General features: G+C 35.9%; 1 long non-coding RNA gene across 2 annotated transcripts in view; it reads right to left on the bottom strand.

Moving 5' to 3' along the window:
- The window catches only part of LOC146402255 (uncharacterized), a 912822-nt gene that overhangs the window by 258577 nt on the left and 630000 nt on the right, over positions 1-24245 (bottom strand). For both annotated transcript variants that reach the window (XR_014805845.1, XR_014805844.1), the window contains exon 3: positions 15697-15810. This is a non-coding gene — a long non-coding RNA (uncharacterized LOC146402255). The remainder of the gene's footprint in view (positions 1-15696; positions 15811-24245) is intronic.

Below are 24245 nucleotides of genomic sequence, written 5' to 3'. Positions count from 1 at the left end.
CTTCAGGGATGGCCCTAGGTCCATGACAAGATTGAGACTAGGAACCTTCAACCAAATACTTATTCCAGCTCTCCCAGGATTCCTCTTTGGGGTTGTGACAGTTACAGCTATTGCCAAGAAAGGCCAATTACTGATACGCATTTTATTAACAGATTGACACAATGATCAACAGTCTCGCTGATAAAAGTAAACATAGGTTATTTATCTAAAGAAACTGTGAGATTTAAGGTGTCTCCAATGCCCCCCCCCCAAAAAAAATCTGCATTATGTGTCCATAGGTGAATTATTGTTGGTAATGTGTTTGTGGACTTCCTCAGATTCTGAATGGATCAGTACGTTTTGATATTAGCCTCAGAAAGAAATCTGGATTTTGAAAATGTGGGTCCACTTTGATCATCTATGCACTTACACGTTCACCTTACAAAGGTGTTTATCTTTTGAGAGTTCTTAGTGATTTGCAAATTTCTCTTGAAATCTTCTAAGTTTTACAGATAATTTGTGAAACCCATGAAAGCTGGCATACAAGCGAGTCAGTTTTAGGGCTGCAGTAATATATTTACGATTGCCTTTAGATCTTAGGAGAAGTTTTAGTCTGTTGTCTTTTTCAGAAACATCCCTGATCTGCTCCTCTCTGAAAAAGTCTTACTTTGCTAGCAGTGCCCTCGCAGTAAGGTGTATCGTCCTATAACTTGCTGCAGTTTGTACATCAGATTTGCCACACAGACAAAAGGTCTTAACCAGGTCAGATCATTTTTGGCTTTCTTGACTTTTAAATGTTAACACATCATTAAAGGAAGTTCAATTAAATTCTCATCCTAGATATTTTATACAAGTTGGGTATTTGTAGTACTTCTGTGCCATTCTCGTTTGATATACCAGTGATGTGAATGACAGGTCTTGGTCTTATAGCTTTTATAGGGTACACAAATTCCAATAGTGTTCCATTACCAAAACTGTCTAAGTTTTATGAACCCATTTTCAATAAAATAGCACTTTTTTTTAACCCAGTAGATGCCTATGATGTAGCATGATTTAGACTATATGAGAATCAAGGGAGAAATGAGACATCAAAAAATCTTGGAGCTGGAAGGAGAGCTAATATATTAAACTATCAACAATAGGCCAAACAAAAATCTCATTCATACTTTACAGCAATTCGGTGCTGTAGGTATCAGTAATCTCATTTTAAAGGTGATGAAATTAATGTTCAAAGGAATACTTGACCAGTTATTTATAAATGTAGATGCAAAACTCCAATTTAGAGCTCACCAAAACTCATACTTTTCTTTAGGATAATCTGAAGTATTTCAAAAGAGAAAAGACAATAATACAAAGACCTTTGTTGTGAAAATAAAGGTCAGGAACCAAAGGACCATCTGGCTGTGGTCTTCCAGACCCATGGAGTTTATTAAAAACTAATTGACTACCAATTTATTATTAATCAAAGGCATACACAACCCACAAATCATAATGTTTTTTTTGTTTACATGCGAAAGCCAAAGTTATTAGGTTTAGTTCAAATGAGAACATGCATATAAGTAAAAATATGAGGATGATCTGATTTGGACAGGAATTTCCCCAGCTACATCTATGATTCTTAATAGCTTTTAAAAATTTATTCTGGAAAATAGGGCAAGGAACCTCATTATTATCTCTGTAGACTTTTTTATGAATGCAGAAACTTGATTTGGAATCAGTGGTTGGTTGACCCTCTACTTATCTGAGTAAATGAAACTTATTTCACTAAATCTCATAAGAAAAATCAAAGGTAGGGCCAGAATTAAAACCCAAGTTTTCTGTCCCCCAGAACATTATTTTCATGACACAAATATAATCTAATGTTAAATATATTTTATTCCTGTAACCTCACTTCCACCTGTACATATGTATATATATATGTGTGTGTGTGTGTGTGTGTGTGTATATACACATATACATTTAGTTTTTTACAAAAAGCCTTAGTCTAAAATCTAAGAGAAGTCAGAATAATAGAGAAAGGTCATATTTAGCAAAGGGAATTCTAGATATTTATTTTTACTCATTTACTTAATACAGTTTAAACAAGATACCTCTAATGAATGAAAACATTTACTAATTTTAGAAAGTTGTATAGAAATAAAATAGAAATAAATGAAAGTGAGAAATGTATTGGCTTATCTAACTCGACAGTTAAGGGATAAGTTAAGCTCAGCTAGATCCAGGTGCTCTAACGTTTTCAGGGCAGTATTTCTTGGTGCCACTTTCTTCTGTGGAGCCTTCATTCTTAAAGAGATGTTCTTCACACAGTTTGCAAAATGGCCAAAAGTGACATCAGGTTTAAGTGGTTCTTGAAACTTGCTTTTCCATGTTTACTGTATCATGAACTTTGAAATAACTCTCAAGGGTACTTCTCTAGTCTACCGTACTTAGGCCAATAGTTGTAGACACAGAGGGTACCAGGGTTGCCCCAAACCAAGTTATTCATTCATACCTGCAACCACTGGTGGCACTGTGATTGGCAGTCCAAAAATACCACGTGAGGTGGGGAACAGGAAATCCCTTAACCCAAGGGAAATTGGGCAAATATCTTTCCATTACAAATTTCCATAGAAAAGACCAAAGAGATTGTAAAAGGCCATTTATTTTACAAACCATCACCACAGCAGTTTCTCTACTCAATAACATATATATATATATATATATATATATATATATATATATATATATATTTTTTTTTTTTTTTTTTTTTTTTGTCACACCCATGGACTGCAGAGGTTTCTGCGTCAGACTTCAAACCCAAGCCATAGCAGTGACAATGCAGGATCCTTTACCCACTGAGCCACCAGGGAATTCCACCAACACAACCTATATTTTGCTTAAGGTTAAAGCATCCCTAAAAATAAAGCTACATTTTTTATACCCTTAAGCACTTGTAATTTATATCTCTTTTCCTCATGCAATCAATGGAAAATTGAGTAGACCATTTTTTATGCAGTAATGATAGTATCAAATATAATATATCATTATCAATGTGTCTTCTACAAGAGCAGCCTCAGAAAATCTTGCTTCCACTCTCAAGATCTTTTATGTATTTCTTAGTATCATATAAAGGCATGAGAAAGTCACTTCTCTAGGTGAAAATCCACATCTACACATGGTTTGTGACCTACTTGGTTCAAATTTTCCTGGACTGATAGGTAGCAAGGAGGTGATAGCCTCCTCCCCTTACATCTCTGGAAGAGAGGAGGAAATAATTTGCATTTTAACATGCACCACTTTGTACTAAGCATCTGGCATGAGAGAGAGTAAAACTCAGATGCATGAGGTACAGGTTACCTGTTCTCCTCAACTTTTAACCTTTACCTTATGTTCATTCACTTGCATTTATGCATCTCTGAATCCCTAAGCATCTACAACAGCTCCAGACATTTGATAAGAGTTCAATAAGATGCACTCATTTCTCTAAAGGAAGGAGAGAATGACAAGAAAATCAATGATTATAATGTAGAATATCAAGAGCTTTGATGGAAGAAGAAGAACAGAGGAGGAGACCTAATCAAGCCTCAAGAGGTGCCAGGAGTATTTACATCAGAAGATGTGGGACGTCTCCAGAGTGGACCTCTTACACTCCTATACATCTTTCTGAGTATGTCGAAACTGCAAGGTCTTGATCCTGAGGGTTCTTTCACCCAGACCCCTTCTCAGGATTGAGTATATAGTTGTAAATTCTGAAAATGAGAAAACACAGCACAGAAAGGCGCTACGGGGCTCCACACTGCTCCTGGTCTTGCTCTGTAAAAATAACATACTGTCTAACATTTGCTATAAAAGGAGAAGAAATTTACCCTAAAATGATACTTAACAATATGGGGATATATATGCATAAAGTACTTCATTGTAGCATTGTTTATAATCTCCAATATGTCCTTACACTAAGGAGTGGCTGACAAAATTTTGGTGCATTTACAAAATGAACTGCTGCACATCTGTAAAAAAAAAAAAAAAGAAATCCTATGAACTAATATGGAGATATTTCTAGGATATATTGTTAAGTGTAAAAACAATGTACATACAAGTATCTCTAGAAGAGAAAATAGGAAATATATTGGTATGTGCTCATTTTGTTCAAAAAAATGAAGATCGTGATTAGTAGACGCAAACTCTTACATCTAAAATGGTGAGCAATGAGGTCCTTCTATATATCCAATCTCCTGTGATAGAATATGATAGAAGATAATATGAGAAAAAGAATGGTCACTTTGCTGTACAGCAGAAATTGATAGAACATTGTAAATCAACTATATTTTAATTTTAAAACATTAACATATATGTAAACACAAAAAAAATGAAGAAACGTGGGGAGGGGGTGAAGACACATCTCTAAATGCACCTTTCATACAGTTCTGACTTCTGGAACATATTAATGTTTTGCAAATTCAAGAATAATACATGTTTTAAAAACCAGCAGGGCTGGGTACAAACTCTAACATCACAAAAACAAATGAATCAAAACTATTTCAAATGAATAGCATAACCTCACTGAAAGGTGAAATCAGAAATTAACTTTTGAGCATACTATTTATAGAAGTGTAAACAAATATTGGACTCTAATTAGTAGGTTTTTAAAAATGTTACAAAAAAAATAAAAAAAAAATGTTACAGTGATGTAAGTTAACTCTGACATGAATTTCTTACTTTCTGTGTGTTCTAGGATTAAACAAATTAGTAAATAGATTATATGTAGATATCTACAACATTTTCAAATGATGCATAATAAAATTTTTAAGTATATATGTATGTATTGTACAGTCAAATGCAAATTTTCTTTCACTTTCAAAAAATAAAAACAAATATTTCCAGGGAGTTCCTATTGAGGCTCAGCTGGTTACAAACCTGAGCAGTATCCTGAGGATGCAGGTTCAATCCCTGGCCTCACGCAGTGGGTTAAGGATCCAGCATTGCCGTGAGCTGTGGTGTAGGCCACAGACACGTCTGGGGTCCCACATTACTGTGGCTGTGGTCTAGGCTGGCAACTTCGGCTCTGATTCAACCCCTAGCCTCAGAACTTCCATATGCTGCAGGTGTGACCCTGAAAAAGCAAAAAAGAAAAAAAGAGAGGATCTCCTATGCTACCTATGCTACTTTTCAATATTGTACCCTGCTGCATGTTCAGGCTTCACCTGGCCCTTCACATTAACCTATTGGATTTGGATCCTGGGTAATCAGCATGAACGAATAGCCATGAGGAAGACTGTTTCAATGGATGTAGCAAGATTACATTAATCAGCGTTAGTAGTACATGATATTAATAAAGACTTGCAATGAAGCAAGTACAGTGAGTGAGAGAAACCTCTATTAGTAAAGGGGAAATGATCAAAGAGAGAATGAGAAAGCAGGATTCTTGCCTCAGTCCATGTTCCAAGCTTGGAAGGCTATACATATCAAGTTATTAGACCTGCAGTCAATGTCATAACAAGTTCTAGCAGGGACTGGTATCGCTGAGGTTTCCATCAAGAGGATGAATAAAGCACAATTTTTAAGGTGGAACAATACTTACCGAGTAACCAAGTGGTTACTAACTCTGTAAGTCATGTCGGACTTTATTGCAAATGTTAGCTTTAGCCATATGCATTATCTCATAATGTAGGCATAGAACAGAAGAGAAAATAATCTGAAGGTGAAGTAATTGAATAAAGTCTAGCATATGTAGCACTGTGTTTCATGCATAACAAATATTACTATTTTCCATAGGTAGCCAATTCTTATAATGAAGAGAAAGATACGATGATGATTCTATGGTTACCTATGTAAGCCACCGGACACAGAAATAAACAAAATGCCCCTAAACTGCTCAAAGTTCCCATAAAAGGGTGATGAAAAACACCTATATTAGGAAGCAGACCAGGAAATACTAATTTACTTGCCCCAGACTGTGCAGTAATGATTGATGAAGCTGGAATTTGAGTTCATATCTGTCTCAATTCAAACACAGTATCTTAGTGACATTTCACATATCTATACTGAACTTAAATGTTTTATGCAGTTTATGCAAAAGTCCCTTCTCCTTCCATGTGGCTAACCAGAATAGCTTCAGAGTATTTGGTTTCCACACATAAGTGACCTTTCCTTAAAGCAGAATTTTTGCCCTTTAAATAGGAGGAACACGCTTTCTGGTCTCACATAGATATCTGTGAGAGACACGGTTTAGCCTTGACATCTGTTACTAATTTGTGACTTTAGGGATCAAAATGCTTTAAAACGATAGATCTCAATCAGATGTGTTCACATGCAGAAGCCAGGAATAAATAGTTCCTTTTCCCTATCGCCTCTTAGAACTCTGTGTTTAATAGTTGCTATACTCCAGGCCTTGACAAAGGTTGAACACATTTTATCTCACTTAATATCTGAAAAATACCTTCTGACTTGGTTGTTTTAACATAATAACACATATTTTAAATGTAACACTAGCATTACAGTTTTACTAGTGGAATTCAGAATCTCACTTCCAGGAATCACATTCTTGCACACACACACACACACACACACACACACACACACATGAATACACACACAAACATCAGAATGCAGAAGAATACAGGCCATATCACTTTTTAACAGATTAAAGACACATGGTGTGAGGGAAGAAGAGCAGAATTTGCCATTCTAATATTCAACTGATGTTAATCTTCTCAAAGAACATCTGTCCTTGAATCCAGACTTTGGGTCACTCTCACTGGCATTCATCACTCACTGAGACAAAACTAGCTCTCCCTGGACCAAAGGAAACAATCTGTCTAGTCTCCTCCTCTCACATTACACCATTTTCTCCCTCTTTCCTCTATTCAGTTTTACTTTACTAAGCATCACTCTGAACAAATGAGTGAACCGTGTTCATCAAGAATTGACTGGACACTGGCTGAAACTTTAACAAAATAAAAATGGCTTTTTCTAATAAGGAATCACAACCACAGCTACGCTAGTTTGAAAAAGTTACTCAATGCAACACAAAGACGAGAACACACTAATTTTTTTTTTTATTACCCCAGCTTGTTTTATGCATTCCAGAAGGTTGGGTGGAGATGATAGGGGAGGGAGAAAAATGCTTATTGCCTGCATGTATATGAAGAAAATTAAGTTCTACGTATTTAAATGTCTTCTAAGTTGCTGGGTTTCATCCATCCAGTCCTCGACCCATTCTCTTCTCATCTTTACCTGCTCTCTATCCCAGAAGGATAACTTGGACAGTGCCTCAATGGGTTTTCCCATGCTCAAGACTGTGGTTGAGTCAAACTCATGACAAATATGGGAAGAAAATCAAAGTGAATTGAGGCATTTATTTCCCAGGGCTTTATTTCCTATGTTTCCATGATCTGGCTATTTATGGCCAAATCTCCTTTGGACAACTCCTCTTAGCATTCTGGTAATGGATTTCTATCCTTGCTCCCTCAGGCTCAGAAGTGGTAATGTATTCCCACCATTACAAGCCACTGTGGTATTATACTTGACACTACTTCTTTCTCTAAATGCTACTGGTAGCCTTTTCACACAGCCTGTTTTAACATTCTTCTCAAATTACCTAATTTGAGTGCTCCCCATTTTCATGTCAAGACTATGACTGACAGACTCAAATCCATCTAAACAAATCCATCTAAACAAATCCAGAAGTCAAAAGTTCTTCTTCTGAAGATCACAGTCCAGTGGCTCCATTTGCTCTCCTGCTCTTTCTGAAGCAATTAGCACAGTGCCAGGCACACCATAAATATTAACTATATACTTAATGAATAAATACATCATTCATGAATGAATGGATACATGAAGGATCAGACGGAGGAATGAATAAATAACTGAAATCATTATTTATCCATTCAACTCTCAAAAGCAAAAACAATGTTCTGCTGATTTTAAAAAAAATGGTTGATAAATCTTGACTGCCTGTGAAAGATGTAGATCTTAGAAAATGAGTGTTTCATCTATGCAGTTTTTATCCCTGCTCCCTCCAGTGGTTAAGGGACACATTCTTTTTCCTCAAGGCTTCTGATGTAATTGGTTTATCATCTTCAGGCCATTATTGTTGTGGATCAAAGCCTTTCAATGGAATTAAAATTAGGTTGATTTCATTAATGCTACAAATTTCCAACTGGCTAAGGGCAGTTTTTTTCCTCCTTTGTTTTTACTTTCTTTCCTTTTACATATTATAATAAGTGAAGTTTGATGTCAATATTGGACCAATTATTTATTGTCATAATATTATTATTGGCTGCCAGCATATGCTTTGAAACTTGGTCTAAAGATCACATTGAGATATACATTTACAATATTTTCTTAGGAAAAAAAAATGCCATAACGTATGAATTTATATACATAGATAACTATTCCTGAAATGATATTCATAGTCATTTAACTAGAAGAAATAAGTAGGGTTAGAAAACCACTGGAAAGCTCTACTATATCACACTTAGAGAAGACCTGAATCTAATACATCTGCATGTCCATATTTAGAATTGTGTGATTTAAAACCCTCTCACTCCATGTTTCCCAAGTATAAAATGGTAAGGATTAAATGAGGTATGATACCTTAGTTAACATATGTTGAGAAATTTCCTAGTTGAAAGCACTATTCCATTATTATTATTGGTAATATCATTTTCTGAGATTCAAATTATTTAATGCTCTTCATAAAATTTTCATATTTATTAATCTAGAGGCATTTGTAGTCTGTAATTTTAACTTATTTTTTGAAATCCATGAACAAAGTTCATGGCACTTTTGATTCATGCACTACATAGGTTGGGGGACTCAATATATTTATCAAAAAAATAAGACATTCTTAACCTTGAAGAAAAAGATCTGGTGTGAGAATTATATTTAATAGCTCAGCAGCAAAGGTAATCCTCAGAACAGGGAATGTATAAAATGCTTCAAACCACTAGAAATATGGTTCATTCATTCATTAAGTTATCAAATTTCACTTTATAATGATGTCTGCGGCACGATGTTCATTCGCAAATTTTGTTTTGAATATTTAAACATACTCCTACAATTCTATACTTAACTTTAACATTTTAATAGTCATGTAAGAAAAAGTCAATTTTCTTCACCTATCTCACTGCCCAGAATTAATTCTTTAAATTTGTATAAAACCTACCTATGGTGACCATTTTCAGGATTACATGAACAGAGGAAGAATCCAATGCTCAAAGACTTTAGGTAACGACATTATACACTTATTAAATGGAGCCAGACATTAAACCCAAAGAGGTTAATTTAATTAACTTCTCTTGTAGACATCACCTTGTACTATTTTTTTCTTTGTGAATTTTATGCAGGTGTAACTGTCTTTATTTGTCAACTATATAGGCTTTTTTCATTTTTATAGGCTATATATTACACCTTTTAATGCACTATATTTTATTTCAACAGTGAAAAACTTGAAAATAATACAAATGTTCATAAATAGATAACAATTACAAACAATGTCACAACGAATGTCCTTATACATTAACTGTCAGAAATGGGTAAAGACGTCTGTAGGATGAAATTGTATTTGCAGATTTACTGACATAAAAGCTGTGTGCACATAAAGTTTGACAAATACGCCTCAATTGACCTCTGAAAATGTGTTTTTTTCTGTTTTGTTTTGTTTTGGTTTTTTTTGCTTTTTAAGGCTGCATTTGTGGCATAAGTAAGTACCCAGGCTGGGAGTCAAATCAGAACTGCAGCTGCTGGCCTACACCATAGCCACAGCAATGCCAGGTTGGAGCCGTGTCTGCAGCCTATACCACAGCTCACGGCATCCTTAATCCGCTGAAGGACACCAGGGATCAAACCCCCATCTGCATGAATACTAGTCAGGCTCGTTACCACTGAGCCACTACGGAAACTTCCCGAAAATGTTAAATAAAGGTATAGGATCAGCAGTGATATTTAAGAATTTACATTTCAGCATACCTGCTTCAACACTAGATCCCAAACATCAGCTATTTGCTACCTATGCTATTGGTTGGACTCATTTGGAAATGTAGACTAGTTGTATGTTTCTAAAAAACATCCATTACTGAAATACTGATTTAATAATTTCAACAATAACTACCTCTCCACAGCAGGAAAAATGCCTTGCATTTTTTTTTTCTTTTTACTATCAGATTTCGAAACTACTTCAAACTCCTTGAGTCTTTCCACTGACATGTTTGACTATGGCATGTGATTTTTTTTTCCACTGGTAGAGCAAGAAGCAAGCAAATATCACTTAAACACCCCTTTTCAAATAAATAGCATAAAGCGGAAACAAATGAAGTTTCCTTTTAGACAGATGCAAGCTGTCCGCCCAGAATATGACCTTTTCTCTGAACTTTCTTCTCAAGCTACCCTAGAGAGTGACACATGAAAGAGTAAAGATGCTGCAGAAGCTTGGTGAGGATTGGGGGTCGTGTTCTCATCTAAGCCAAAAAGACACCAGACAGCCTTTTTACAACTAGAAAATACCAGCTTCTAGCCATAACATTTAAATTGCAAGCATGAAAAAAACAATGTCTGGAAACTGCACTGATATGAAACTATGTCACATAGCTCCCTTATGCCTTGTGCTCAAAGCTTGATAAACACACCTGTGATCTATGGGGATACTTAAGATTGGAGGGACCATTATTACTTGCTAACTTTACTTACGATGTGCCTTTATTAAGGGATTCCTTGAATTATCTAACACTACCTGCTGAATCCCATTATGTTTGTTTTTTGTTTGCTTGTTTGTTTTTTGTCTTTTTAGGGCCACACCCATGGCATATGGAAGTTCCCAGGCTAGGGGATGAATCAAAGCTGTAGCTGTGGGCCTACGCCATAGCCATGGCAACGTGGGATCCAAACCACATTTGTGACCTACATCACAGCTCACAGAAACACCAGATCCTTAACCCACTTAGCGAGGCCCAGGGATCGAACCCGTGTCCTCGTGGATACTAATCAGGTTTGTTACCACTGAGCCACGATGAGAACTCCTGTATGTGTTTTTTAAAAAGGAGAAAAACACCTAATGAAGTGGCATATTACCATCAGCTGCAATTAATGATGATTTATTTCTAATTTATTTTAAACTTCAAATTTGAAGATAAAAATTATAGATTGCTTTCGACTTTTTTTTTTTCTTTTTTGGGAGAAAATAATTCTTGGTTACGTGTGTGAGACACTTATCAAACCAAGTTACAAATAAAAATGAAGACCGAAGTCTGACTTCTGCACACTGGCTCTTGGGTAGGATGTTGAAAAATCAAAAACAGTCCTGTTATGGGTTGATACTATGGGAGCAGCAGCCAAAATGCTCTTTTATCCTGGAGTGACTTGGACAGGTCTTGAATCTCTCTTTGCCCCTCAAAGCTTTTAGTATCAGAATGGAACAATTTTAAGAACTGAAGTGGAGTAAGTGGCCAGGATCAGAGTCAAAAACAAGTGCCAAAATCAAGCACAAAGGGAATGTCCTACATTTCTCCACTTTATGAACCCTAACCACCAGTGAGACAAATGATTATAACATAGATTTAAAACAACAGAATCACCTTGGTCTGATGTCTGGTACGGCTTCCTCAGCTTTAACCTAGCAATAAAACTGAAATGGTGCTGTCAAATATTGTCACATCCCAGCCACTTGGTATAAATAACCTGTCTTCGGGGATCCATTTCCCTTGGGACTTTTGATAGTAGCCTTGTTGGCTGACTTTCTACAGAGCCTGACCCAATCCTTCTAAGAGGGAGGCGTCAGAAGAGGAAAACATATGGTGAAGAAAAGAAAATATTGATGCTATTTGATTGTTGTTGAAGTTGCTATATGTTTCTTCTGTCAGGCACTCTGCGAGCACCTAACGACTACAATATGCCAATTCCCCAATATTGGCCCCGGCCCTTACTGCTTGGGTGCTCATGGGCCCAATTCTGCTCATTTTTTCTACACAATGAAGATAAGTCTGCGCTATTGAAGATCACTGTGAGTACTTTAAGAGATAATAATGTGGCAAAGAGCTGATATTTATTAGGAGCTTCCAGTGTTCTAAGAAACAGGCAAAACCCTAAAATGAGGTTTATAATTGTAAGAGCTGTGAAGTAGGTGTTATCATCCCTGTTTTCTATGTCATGAAGTGAATGCTCAAGAGTTTTAAGCCTGGGTTACAATGAAAATAAATGATTAAGATGGCATAGAAACCCAACTCAATTACTAATTGCCAAACCATGGCCCTCATCTTAGATAAAATGTGTTTTTCAGCTTAGCTTCCAGGATATTTCCTTGATTGTGCAACCATTATATGCATCATTATATAGTGGTTTCATGCTAATACTTTTTTTATTGGACTGGAATAGAAGGAAAAACTACCATGATAATTCCCAAAGATAATCTTTTAAAATTTTTCTCTTTTTAAGCTCTCAAAAATATTGAATGCTTTCCATATTATCACTAACTATATTAATAGATTTGTGGAAACAGGGTATTAATAGATATGTGGAAACAATGTAATGGCTTCATGTAGTATTAATGCGCTAATGGATGTGCCAAGCTATTATTGTCATTCAAATTGATAAGGTATTTTGTCTTTAATGGCTTTGAGTATTCATCTCCTGGAGGAGTTTTAGAGTCCATGCTAGTGTTTTAACATAAGCCCTTCCTGTTGACTTGATATTTCACAATTAAATAGAAGATGCTTGTGACGAATGTATTTAAAAAGTCATGATCAGTATTTTATTGAAAATACGAAGTCACAATTTTGGAGCACCTGTGTTTACTGACCAGCAGTTGTCCAACCAAATTAGTATTTGATTACAGGGTGCATTTGGATCTGTGATTTGAAAACACCTTAGCTATAAGGGTAATGGAGGAACTACAGTAATTGTTGAAGTTAGTTTGGTTTTCTATGTGAAACAGGTGTTTTAGAAGTGTTGGAAAAAGCAAGAGGAAGAGACAGAAAAAAAAAAGAGAGAGAGAGAAGTTATTACTGAATTCAATCTGTTCTCATTTTCTAGAATCTAACAACTAATGCTAGAATTATGAGAGTGTTGTCATCTTAGGCTACTCTCTATGAAAATATGCCAGTGGATTTATTTGTCTTGTTTTGACTCAGTCATTTCGTAGTTTGATAATTATAGACACATTGGTTAAATACAATGTGATAACAACCATAATGGATTAAACAAATATGTTTCTCTGTTTTTCTCTTCCCCTCCCTCCCCCTCTCCATTCAGGAAGGCATCATTTCTATTTCTAAAGAAAAGGTCTGTACTTGGGTTTGCTTTACAAAGCCAAAACTTCTTTAAAAATTTCACAAAACTACCAATTATTGTATCATTTGAAGTAGAAGATTTATTACAGGGCTTGGAGTAAAGTTTGGGTAAATAAAATAGTTTTTTAATCACATAATTTTCAAACATGAGAATTCAATCTGTTGGAAATAAGTCTCCTTAAACCACTTGCAACTTATGCGTAAAGCAATTCCCTAGTTGAGCTGACTTTCAGTAATTTTCGTGTAATATGAACAAGTTCAAAAATACGGTGGCTTGAATATTTAATAAAACACATGGACATTAACATTCGCTTTAATACAAAACACTTTTTTTGAAGAGCAATGACTATTAAAAGTATCTTCCCCAACATGTGACAAATGCTAAAATTAATGTTATCATGATCAAAGATGCTTAAAATACTTTCCATGCACCTTAAAAGTACTTAGGTTTTCTTGATTTGCCCAATCAGATCTATCTTCACTTTTGACCCTCTTGGTATTACTTCTAACAATTTAAGCTTAATGAAAAGATTTCAAGATATGACATTGCCCAAATTAAATTTTAGAGAAACATTCAGTATTATCTTGGATTCAAAAGGCTTATAGATGGCAACGATGGGCAAAGGAGTTTAATACATTAAGGATACAGCATGCAGATACTGAGTCTGGAAAGTTTGCATCAAGTAGCAAAGAACAAGGTATTGAGTTGAGTTAAGGAAGGGGACTTCTGTGTCTGTGTCTAATATAGACAGAGAGCGGGCAAGGGCTTTGTTTTATCATGACCAATTTAGAAATTAGGCAACTAGATCACACGTGATATTATAATCAACAATTCTTGTGCATCATAGAGTGAGAAATTCTTGTGCATCAAGATCTGATTGTTAGTGACACTTGGTTAGGTGCTGGGAACACACAGCTAAACATCTAAAGCTGTGATTTTATAAACCTTAACATCTGACTGAGGAAGGCAATAGGAAAACCAACAATCTATAAATCATGGTCACTAAGCTAATAGCAAATTAAAAGCAAGGGATCCAGAGATGGGTTCTAGATTCTAGAGGGAAAAAGTCCTGGCTCTGTCACATGTTTGGTGCCCTGATCTTAAACAATGAAACAGTCAGGAAAGAGGATCCATATGATATCAACAGAGGGAATTTGATATTCACAGTTCATTACAAAGGGGTTAGAAATACTTACAGGAATAAAGTGACCCATGAGACAATTGAGAAATCAGTATCAATACAAAATCATTAACGACCTTACAAACGGGGGGGTAGAAAAAGGAAAGTTCCTGTTTGTTAGCAGAGCTGAATAGATGAGGTCTTTTGGCATCAACAGGATAATGGGGGGAGGGGCTATTCAGTAGGCAGTAGAACCACTGAAGTAGTCACCTCTGAAGACTCTAAGCCATATAGAGGGAAATGCGGCTATGCTGGCTTTTTCCATGCTCCACGCTCCAAATTTCTGCCAGTACCTTCTACTGCACAGGAAAAAAAAAAAAAAAAAAAAAAACCCAAAAAGCAAAAAAAGGAAACTAGTTGGTAAGGAAGATTAGGATATGTAGATATCAAGACACTTCCCTCCACCCAGAACAGAGGAAGTATAAGGAAAGTATTAGAGAAAGAGAAACATGACTATGACTAGTGCAAATAAATTATTTAAAATCTCTCAATTCTCCTAAAAGTCATCCAGTGTCTTCTCATGGTATTTAAACTAAAATATGAACCCCTTACGTACCCACTTACCTACACACACACACACATGCTAATTATTCCATTCCGCATATAGTTTCGCCAACACCTTCTCAGTATTCTCCCCTAATCCTCGTGGGCTTTGCTTTCATTCTTATATTGACTTCTTACTGTTCAAGACCTACTGTTCTCTCTTCCTGGAATGGGGTTCTTCATAGCCCTGCTTGGTGGGTTCCACCCTGTCTTGCAGATTTCTGTTTAAATGTTATTTCCTGTTAGAGTTCTTCTTGAACCACTGGGTCTAGAGCAGTCCCCTTTCTCCTTGGTAACAATAACTTCAGCATGTTTCTAATCTTTGCAAAGCTCTTTTACTGTTTGATATCAAACACTGAATATCAAAATTTTAAAATAAGAACATCTACCTCTTCCTGTAGAAAATAAATTCCGCATGGGCAGGGACTTCACTTGCTTTATTTAGTACCTAAAGAATGTCTCTCACATAGTTGCTCCTCAAAGTATATTTTTTTAACAACTTGGAAAAACCATTGCTGTTGTGAGAAATATCAATGTACTTTATATAGGATACGTTTATGTTCAGAAAGTTTAAATACAGTGAGATTTGTGAATTTATATAGCAGATGCTTTAAAATTAAAAAACATATTGAAATACAGTTGATGTATAATATTATTTTGGTGTCAGGTGTACTACATAGAGATCTGACATATTCATACATTATGAACATTGGGAACTAAAGTTTGGCACTTACCATCAGCCTCTACACGGAGAAAAACATGAGCCACTGCAGCTACTGAGTCGTAGCACCTCCTGAATCGAACTCAGGGTGGAGACCAGGAGTGAGGCACTCTGTGCTCTCAGAAAACTGGAAGAACAGGTCAACAGATAGTTAAGATATTTTTAGGAGAAGATTTTATGAGCCCAATTATTGCATCTCCTCGTATCTAGAAAAACACTAGAATCTGTCAATGATGACTAAGGTCTGTGACTAGTAGTAACCTTCACAAAACCAGCAGCAAACCTCTTCAAATGTGTGCATGGCTGCAGGCACCTCCCCCTCCACCTTTATGACTTAGATCTTGATATTCCCTCTTTCTTCTTTGGGGCAGTATTTCAGAGCTACCGAAAAAGCTGATAATGGTAGCTCTGAAATACTGCCTCCTGGGCTGTAGTTAGTGGGCAAAGCAAAAGATGTCCTGGTCACCTGTGAGAAGAGCTATGCCCAAGGGTGAGCCAGTGAGCCCGGAAGGAACTCAGGGAAGAAACAAAGAAGACAGGCCCAAAGGAGTGATTCCAGTAAGCCCAGACTTTACATTGCTTTCCCATAAAACCGGATTTTTCTGTAAATTTTTCTGTAAATCCCATTATTTGTAAATCTTTTGTTCCTACCATCTTCCCTTTGTTGCAAAAACTCATGTATCCTAGTTTCCCCCCTTGCCTCCTCAGAGCAGTTTCTCAGGGTTACCTGAGATGCTGTCTCCTGGGCATAAGACCTAATTTCACCCCAAATAAAATTTAACTCTCAACTTTCAGGTTGTATTTTTTAGTTGACAAAATGATCACCACGCTAAGTGTAGTCATCATTTGTATAGTGTATGCTTTGTAAGTGCAAAAGCTAAAATAAAGAATTATACAGTCAGAATAAATTTTCTTTCCTTTTCATGCCAAAGGAAAAAAAAAAAAAGACAGACTCATATGTATAAATCTGTCTTGCATTCCAGAATGATAATGGAAAAACATATTTCAAAGGGTTTGACAAATTCCTCAATAAAAATATATATTATAATAATACTTCAGAAGAGGATTCATTATTTGATTAAAGATAAATTAATCAAAATTTTGTTTGATTCATTTCACTATTAAGATATATTAGGCTCTTGGGGATCACTGCGATTTATTAATGATAAAGATTTATTTCTCTATGTTGGGTGATTTATTGTAAATGTATGCATAGCATAATGCCTTTTTTTTTTAATGTTTGCCACCTACCAGATTGGAAAAGGTTTTATAGTAAGCTGGATATGAAGCCCCACTATCCTTTGAAATCCTTACTTTTTTATCTTCGGCTTTCTTTCACTGGTCTCCACTGTTGTTTCCAAAGAACCGGTTTATTTTAATTTGATTTTGGATGAAAATACATATGCCTTTATTTTTAAAGTAATATACTATACTTCCATATTAGATACTTTGGGGAGTTCCCATCGTGGCTTAGGGGAAATGAATCTGACTAGTATCCTGTCCTCACTCAGTGGGTTAAGGATCTGGAGTTGCCATGACCTGTGGTGTAGGTCACAGATGCAGCTTAGACCTAGGGTTGCTGTGGCTCTGGCGTAGGCCAACAGCTACAACTCTGTTTCAAACCCTAGCCTGGGAACCTCCATATGCCGAGGGTGTGGCCCTAAAAAGACAAAAAAAAAAGAAGAAAAAACTATGAAGAACACAAAAAATCACAGTTGTAAAGAATTAGGGTGGATGAACTGGCTACATATTCCATCTCTTTCTTGGTGTTATGACTTAAAAAAAATAGCTTTCTAATATTAATTTTCTCAACATATCTATCTTAGTGCTGCTGTGTGCACAGACTGAGAAAAAGACATAAAAATATGAAGAGGACCAATCACACATCACCAGCAAAAAAATAACAAAACAATAGTAATTAATATTTTGCTTTTTTATTGTCATATAAACCACATAACAAGATTTGAAAAAGAATGGATGTGTGTAGGTATAACTGAATCACTCTGTGATACAGCAGAAATTATCACAATATTGCAAATCAACTATATGTCAATAAAACTTTGATAAATGAAAACAAAATTCACATGAGAATGACTTTTTAAACAAATTTTTGTGTACAGTGCAGTATAATTAATTATAATAAAATGTTACACAACAAATCTCTAGAGATTTTTTTCTTGCATAACCATCACACGCAACACATTAAACAGCAACTCATTTCTTCCTTTCCGCAGTTGTTGGAAATTACCATTTTATTTTTTGTTTCTATGTGTTTAACTACTTTAGATATCTCATGTAAGTAAAATCATGCAGTATTTATACTGCTGTGATTGGATCATTTCACTTAGCATAATGTTTTCAAGGTTCATCCACGTTGTGGTATATGACAAAATTTTGTTACTTTTTTATGTCTAAATAACATTTCATTGCATGTATGTATAGACCACATTGTCTTTATCCATTCATTCATCCATCCGTGAGCATTTAGGTTGTTTTCACCTTTCAGTTACTGTCAATAAAGCTCCAATGAACATGGTAGTGAAAATACCTCTTTGAGATTCTGATTTCAATTCTTTTGGATAAATACCTAAAAATAGAATTGCTGGCTCATATGGTAGTTCTATTTGCAATTCTTTTGCTATTTTCCACAGCAATTGCATCATTTTACTTAGCTACCAACAGCACACAGCTCTCAGTTTCTCCGTATCCTCATTAACATATGCTCTTGGGTTTTGTTTTGGTTTGGTTTGGTTTTGATAATGGATATTCTAATAGGCAAGAGGTGATGTCTCATTGTGGTCTGATTTGAACTTTTCTCATGATTTCTCATGTTAGACATCTTTTCATATTCTAGTTGGCCATGTGTATGTCTTCCTTGGAGAAATATTTAGTCAAGTCTTTTGTACATTTTTTATTTGGTTTGTTATTTAATTGCGTTATTGCCCATTAACTTTTTTGCTATTTATTTGTAGGAATTCCTTATGCATTTTGGAGATTAACCCCTTATCAGATATATGTTTGGCAAATATTTTCTCCCACTTTTTTTTTTCATTTTGTCAAAATGAAAACAAGCTTTTAAGTTTAATTAGATCCCATTTATTTTTGCTTTTATTTCCTTTGCTTTGGGAAATAGATCCAAAAAAATATTGCTACAATTAATGTCAAAGAATGTTCCACCTATGCTCTTTTCTAGGAGCTTTATAGCTTCCAGTCTTATATTTAGTACTTTAATCCATTTTGAGTTTGTTTCTGTATATGGTGTTAGAGAATGTTCTAATTATACTATTTTGCATGTAGTTATAAAATGGAACAATCTAAATACCCACACATATGGTGTGTGTGTGTGTGTGTGTGTATACACATACAAACAATGCACACACACTTAACAGACACACACTTTTATTAAAATACACAATTTTTTGCAGACATTCTCTTTAAAAAAATACCCAATAGAAGCAGATCTAAAGGTATGGGTATTTTTAAGATACCAACTACTTTGAATAAGACTTTAAAGCATAATTATTACGTGCATATACACAAAGTACTACAGACAACAAAATATTGTCTCATCTCTCCTTACAACATGTTTTCCTAAACCCCATAATGTATTTGATGAAACCAAGTCTAAGAGACATGAGAGTAATATTAAAATACTTGAATCAAACCTTCTGGTTCTAATCAGCAGACTCCATTGTACCCACTATTCTCATAAGACATATTTTACATAAAGGAACAATGTGGAATCCATGCAAAACAGGTCAATAATTGGCAGAGGAAAACTTTATTCAACAGTAACATCAGACCAGAAAAACTGGGATTCAGAGGCCAGACCACAACACAGCAAGGTAAGGAGAGGAAAGCTTGGAAATCAGAAAGCCTAAGGCTACAAGATTTGCCATGAGCAAGACCAATCTATTTACCTATCTATCTATCTGTCTATCTATCCATCCACTTATTAATGTGACAAAGGAAGAGATATTAGGAATACCTACACTTAAACTTTTGAAAAACTGGAAGCTTTGGCAGCTAATACTGGATCCACTGCCCTCCTGGAAAATAGACTGGATGGAACCATCTTCCTTACTTGGGCACGACTGTCCCAGTTAAGCACAATCTCCCCTATTGATTAATCCATATGAACCTAAGTCCAGGACACTTTCCTCACGTGAAAGACCTGACTGGCACCTGTAGATAGATATTAGAATTTGTTACCCTTCTATGGGACTTAAGTTTCCTCATAGCATTTCGTTTTTTTACTATCGAGGGTGAATACCTTCATGTTGCCAATGGCTCCTTGTATTTTCTTACCACTACTGGTGAACCAATGTACCATCAAATTTTTGGCTCCATCTAAAAAATATAACTAGAGTGAAAACAATTTTCATTACCTTCTCCTCTTCCATGCTAGTCCACAGCACCATCACCTGTGCCCTGACCTTTTTTTTTTTTTTTTTTTGCTCTTTAGGGCCGCACTTGCTGCATATGGAAGTTCTCATGCTAGGGGCTGAATGAGAACTACAGCTGCCAGCCTATGCCACAGCCACAGCAACACAGGATCTAAGCCATGTCTGCGACCTACACCACAGCTCATGGCAATACCAGATCCTTAACCCACAAAGCGAGCCCAGGGATCTAATCCTCATCCCCATGGATCCTAGTTGGGTTCATTAGCCGCTGAGACATGAAGGGAACTCTCTGTGCCGTGAATTATTGCAAGAGCTTTCTAACATTTCTACCTGTCTCTATCCTAGTCTATCTGTTCTAAATACGGAAGCCAGAGTCATAATTTTAAAATGTAAATCAGAGCATGCCAGTCCTACCTTCAAAATCTTCCAATAGTATTTTATCGTTATCAGGGAAAAAAAAATTCTTAGAATAAACTACAAGTTGCTCCAGTTCTCTTCCTTGTTTTCTCTATAACCATAAGTCCTATGACACGCCAACAAAACTCTGTATTAGGTCCATGGATCTGCTTGGTATTTTTCTTATTGTCAAGTATGATCCTGGCTCAGAATATTTACAGTTGTACTTTCTTTTGTTTATAAACTTTCTCTCAGACATTCACATAACTTGTTTTACCATTTTCTTATAGTTTCTTCTAAAAAGTAACTTCATCAAACAGTTCAGTAATTTATGAGATATTCGCCTTGGCATACCAAGTCTTTCTTTAAAAGAATGAAGAAGATCTCCATATGATAAAGAATCAACTCTGGGGGAATTTTAAAAAAATGCTAATGATCTGATTATCTCTCAAATAAAGTAAGCATTGGGCAGGGAGAACCCAAGTAGGATTATGGTATTTGGCTGCACTGATTTAAAAAAAAAGAGAAGAATTGTCATAAAATGGCATCCTACTTTAAAAGTTTTCTCTGATCTGGAGTTCCCGTCATGGCACAGAGGAAAGAAATCTGACTAGGAACCATGAGGTTGTGGGTTTGATTGCTGGCCTCACTCACTGGGTTAAGGATCCAGTGTTGCTGTGAGCTGTGGTGTAGGTCGCAGACGTGGCTTGGATCCGACGTTGCTGTGGCTCTGCTGTGGGCTGGCAGCTACAGCTCCGATTAGACCCCTACCCTGGGAACCTCCGTATGCCACAGGTGTGGCCCTAAAATGACAAAAGACAAAAAAAAAAAAAAAAAAAAAATTTTTTTCTCTGATCAATATGAACAAAACAGCAATTCTCAGGCTCCTTCCAAAGTTTCATTTTTCCTCATAAAACTTACTGTTAATTAATGCACACTGAACAAACAAAAGTAAAATTAATTGTTGCTAGTGTTTGAGCTTTAGGAGGGCAAATTCTTTACATATTATGTTAGGCACTATGTCTTCATGACCCAAACAATGACTCAAAGTTATTGAAGATCAATTAAAAAGTAACAATGAAATTAGAACACACCCTCATTCCACGCACAAAAATAAACTCAAAATGGTGTAAAGACTTTAGCATAAGACCAGACACCATGAAAATCCTAGAAGAGAACACAGGCAAAACATTCTCTAACATCAACCATACGAATGTTTTCTTAGGTCAGTCTAACGAGGCAATAGAAATAAAAACAAAAATAAACAAATGGAACCTAATCAAACTTACAAGCTTTTGCACAGCAAAGAAAACCATAAAAAAAAAATGGAAAAATAATCTATGGAACGGGAGAAAATAGTTGCAAATGATGCAACTGACAAGGGTTTAATCTCCAACGTATACAAACAACTCATACAACTCAACAACAACAAAAACCAAACAACCCAATCAAAAAATGGGCAGAAGACCCAAAGAGTCATTTCTCTAAAGAAGACATACAGATGGTCAGCAAGTACATGAAAAAATGCTCAACATCATTAATTACTAGAGAAAGGTAAATCAAAACTACAATGAGGTACCACCTCGCATGGGTCAGAAAGGCTATCATTAATAAGCCTACAAATAACAAATGTTAGAGGGGTACTGAAAAAAGCAGACCTTCCTACACTCTTGGTGGGAATATAAACTGGTAAAAACACTATGGAAAACAGTATGGAAATACCTCAGAAAACCAAATAGAGAAATACAATATGATCTAGCAATCCCCCTCCTGGGCATATATCTGGACAAAAATACAATTCAAAAAGATACATTCAGAGTTCCCATAGTGGCTCAGTGGTTAATGAATCTGACTAGGATCCATTAGGATGCAGGTTCAATCCCTGGCCTTGCTCAGTGGGTTAAGGATCCGGCGTTGCTGTAAGCTGTGGTGTAGGTTGCAGACTCGGCTCAGATCTGGCATTGCTGTGGCCGTGGTGTAGGCTGGCAGCTGTAGCTCTGATTTGACTCCTAGTCTGGGAACATCCATATGCCATGGGTGTGGACCTAAAAAGCAAAAAAGAAAAGAAAAGAAAAGATACATGCACCCCTATGTTCATTGCAGCATTGTTCACAATATTCAAGACTTGGAAACAACCTAAATGTCCACTAGCAGATGAATGGGTTATGAAGATGTGGTATATACACAATGGAATACTTCTCAGCCACAAAAAAGAACAAAATCATGCCATTTGCAGCATCATGGATAGAACGAGAGATTCTCATACTAAGTGAAGTAAGTCAGAAGGAGAAAGACAAATACCATATGATATCACTTATATGTGGAATCTAAAATGTGGCACAAATTAACCCATCTACAGAACAGAAAAAGACTCACAGATATAGAGAACAGATTTGTGGTTGCCAAAGGGGAAGGGGGAGTGGGATGGACTGGGAGTTTGAGGTTAGTAGATGCAAACTATCACATTTAGAATGGATATGCTATAAGGACCTACTGTATAGTACATGATGGTAGAACGTGATGGAAGATAATATGAGAAAAAAATGTATATATGAGTCATTCTGCTGTATGGCAAAAATTGATACAACATTGTCAATCAAGTATACTTTTAATAAAAAAATTAGAAAACAGTAATGTCAAACAAAGTATAACGTGAATATAGATATCTATTTCATTGGTTGGAATGAAGACTGAATAGGCTAGCATATAAGAAATTCCCTGACACAAAACAGTTACTCAATAAATGTTAAAAGTTATTCTTCTTGTAGAGTATAAATACTTGGACGATTTTGTGTTTTCAAGCATAACTCATAAGTACTTATAATGCCAAAAAAGGATCAGGCAGAACATAACCAATCATGGGGAATAATCTTCAGACTTTGTATAATGTTGAAAACATTCACCAAAATTCATTGTGAAGTTCGAGTATAATTCATAGTGTCATCTTCCCTTTTTTCAAAATAGACACTTTATTAAGTAGGCTTTATTTGACATCTACATTATGAAAATTAAATGATAAAATCTGAGTGACCTTTATTATTTTGCATGGGGCTGCTCTCATCACCTTATCTCAGTTTTTGAAAAGGTCATCAGTGGTGTACTTGGGCATCTATTAATAATGTATTGATATTTGCTTTGTAGGCCAAGGAATTATCCACAAATCAAAACACATAAACATGATGAAATTGAGTTTACAATTATGTGAAGCAACTTGTGTGGGATGGGTGTGCTATTTTTTATAGGTTTATTGCCTGGCAGTAACTACAGGAGATTAATGATATGTATAAAAGGCTACCTCTTTGGATGCACAAGCCAAATTAAATAATGGTACGATAGGGGAAGACGTGGGACTAAAGCTTAGACAGCCTCAATTGCAGAAGTTCTAACATTGACTGTATGACTGGAAACAAACTCCTTGGCCTCTTTGTTGAATTTCCTTGTCTACAAATGGAGACAAAGCTCCTTTCCAGACTTAACAATAGTATGACTGTGAAAGTCAATTGCAATATTGTTAAAAATACTTGTGAACCACAAAGTTCTTTATTTCAAAACTTGCTCCAAACCAATAAATATTCCTTGTTCAAATGGAGTTCTCCAAATCCTTTTTCACCCTTTTGGGAGAAAATGTATATAGTGTAAGAAGGAGGTAGCGGTGATGCTGGGCAAAGCCGGGGTTGAACTTGAGCTCCATCAATTACTAGTTGATCTCAAGTTGAACTTGGGCTGTCACCCTTCCATGCTGAGTCTCAATTTCCTCAGA

This window comes from Sus scrofa, chromosome 6 (genome assembly GCF_054392235.1).
Source record: "Sus scrofa isolate SSC_HxYL_T2T_F1_AM1 chromosome 6, Sscrofa_HxYL_maternal_Yorkshire_Landrace_v2.0, whole genome shotgun sequence".
In the NCBI taxonomy this organism is placed as follows: domain Eukaryota; kingdom Metazoa; phylum Chordata; class Mammalia; order Artiodactyla; family Suidae; genus Sus; species Sus scrofa.
This window is presented reverse-complemented; position numbering and strand designations above follow the sequence as displayed.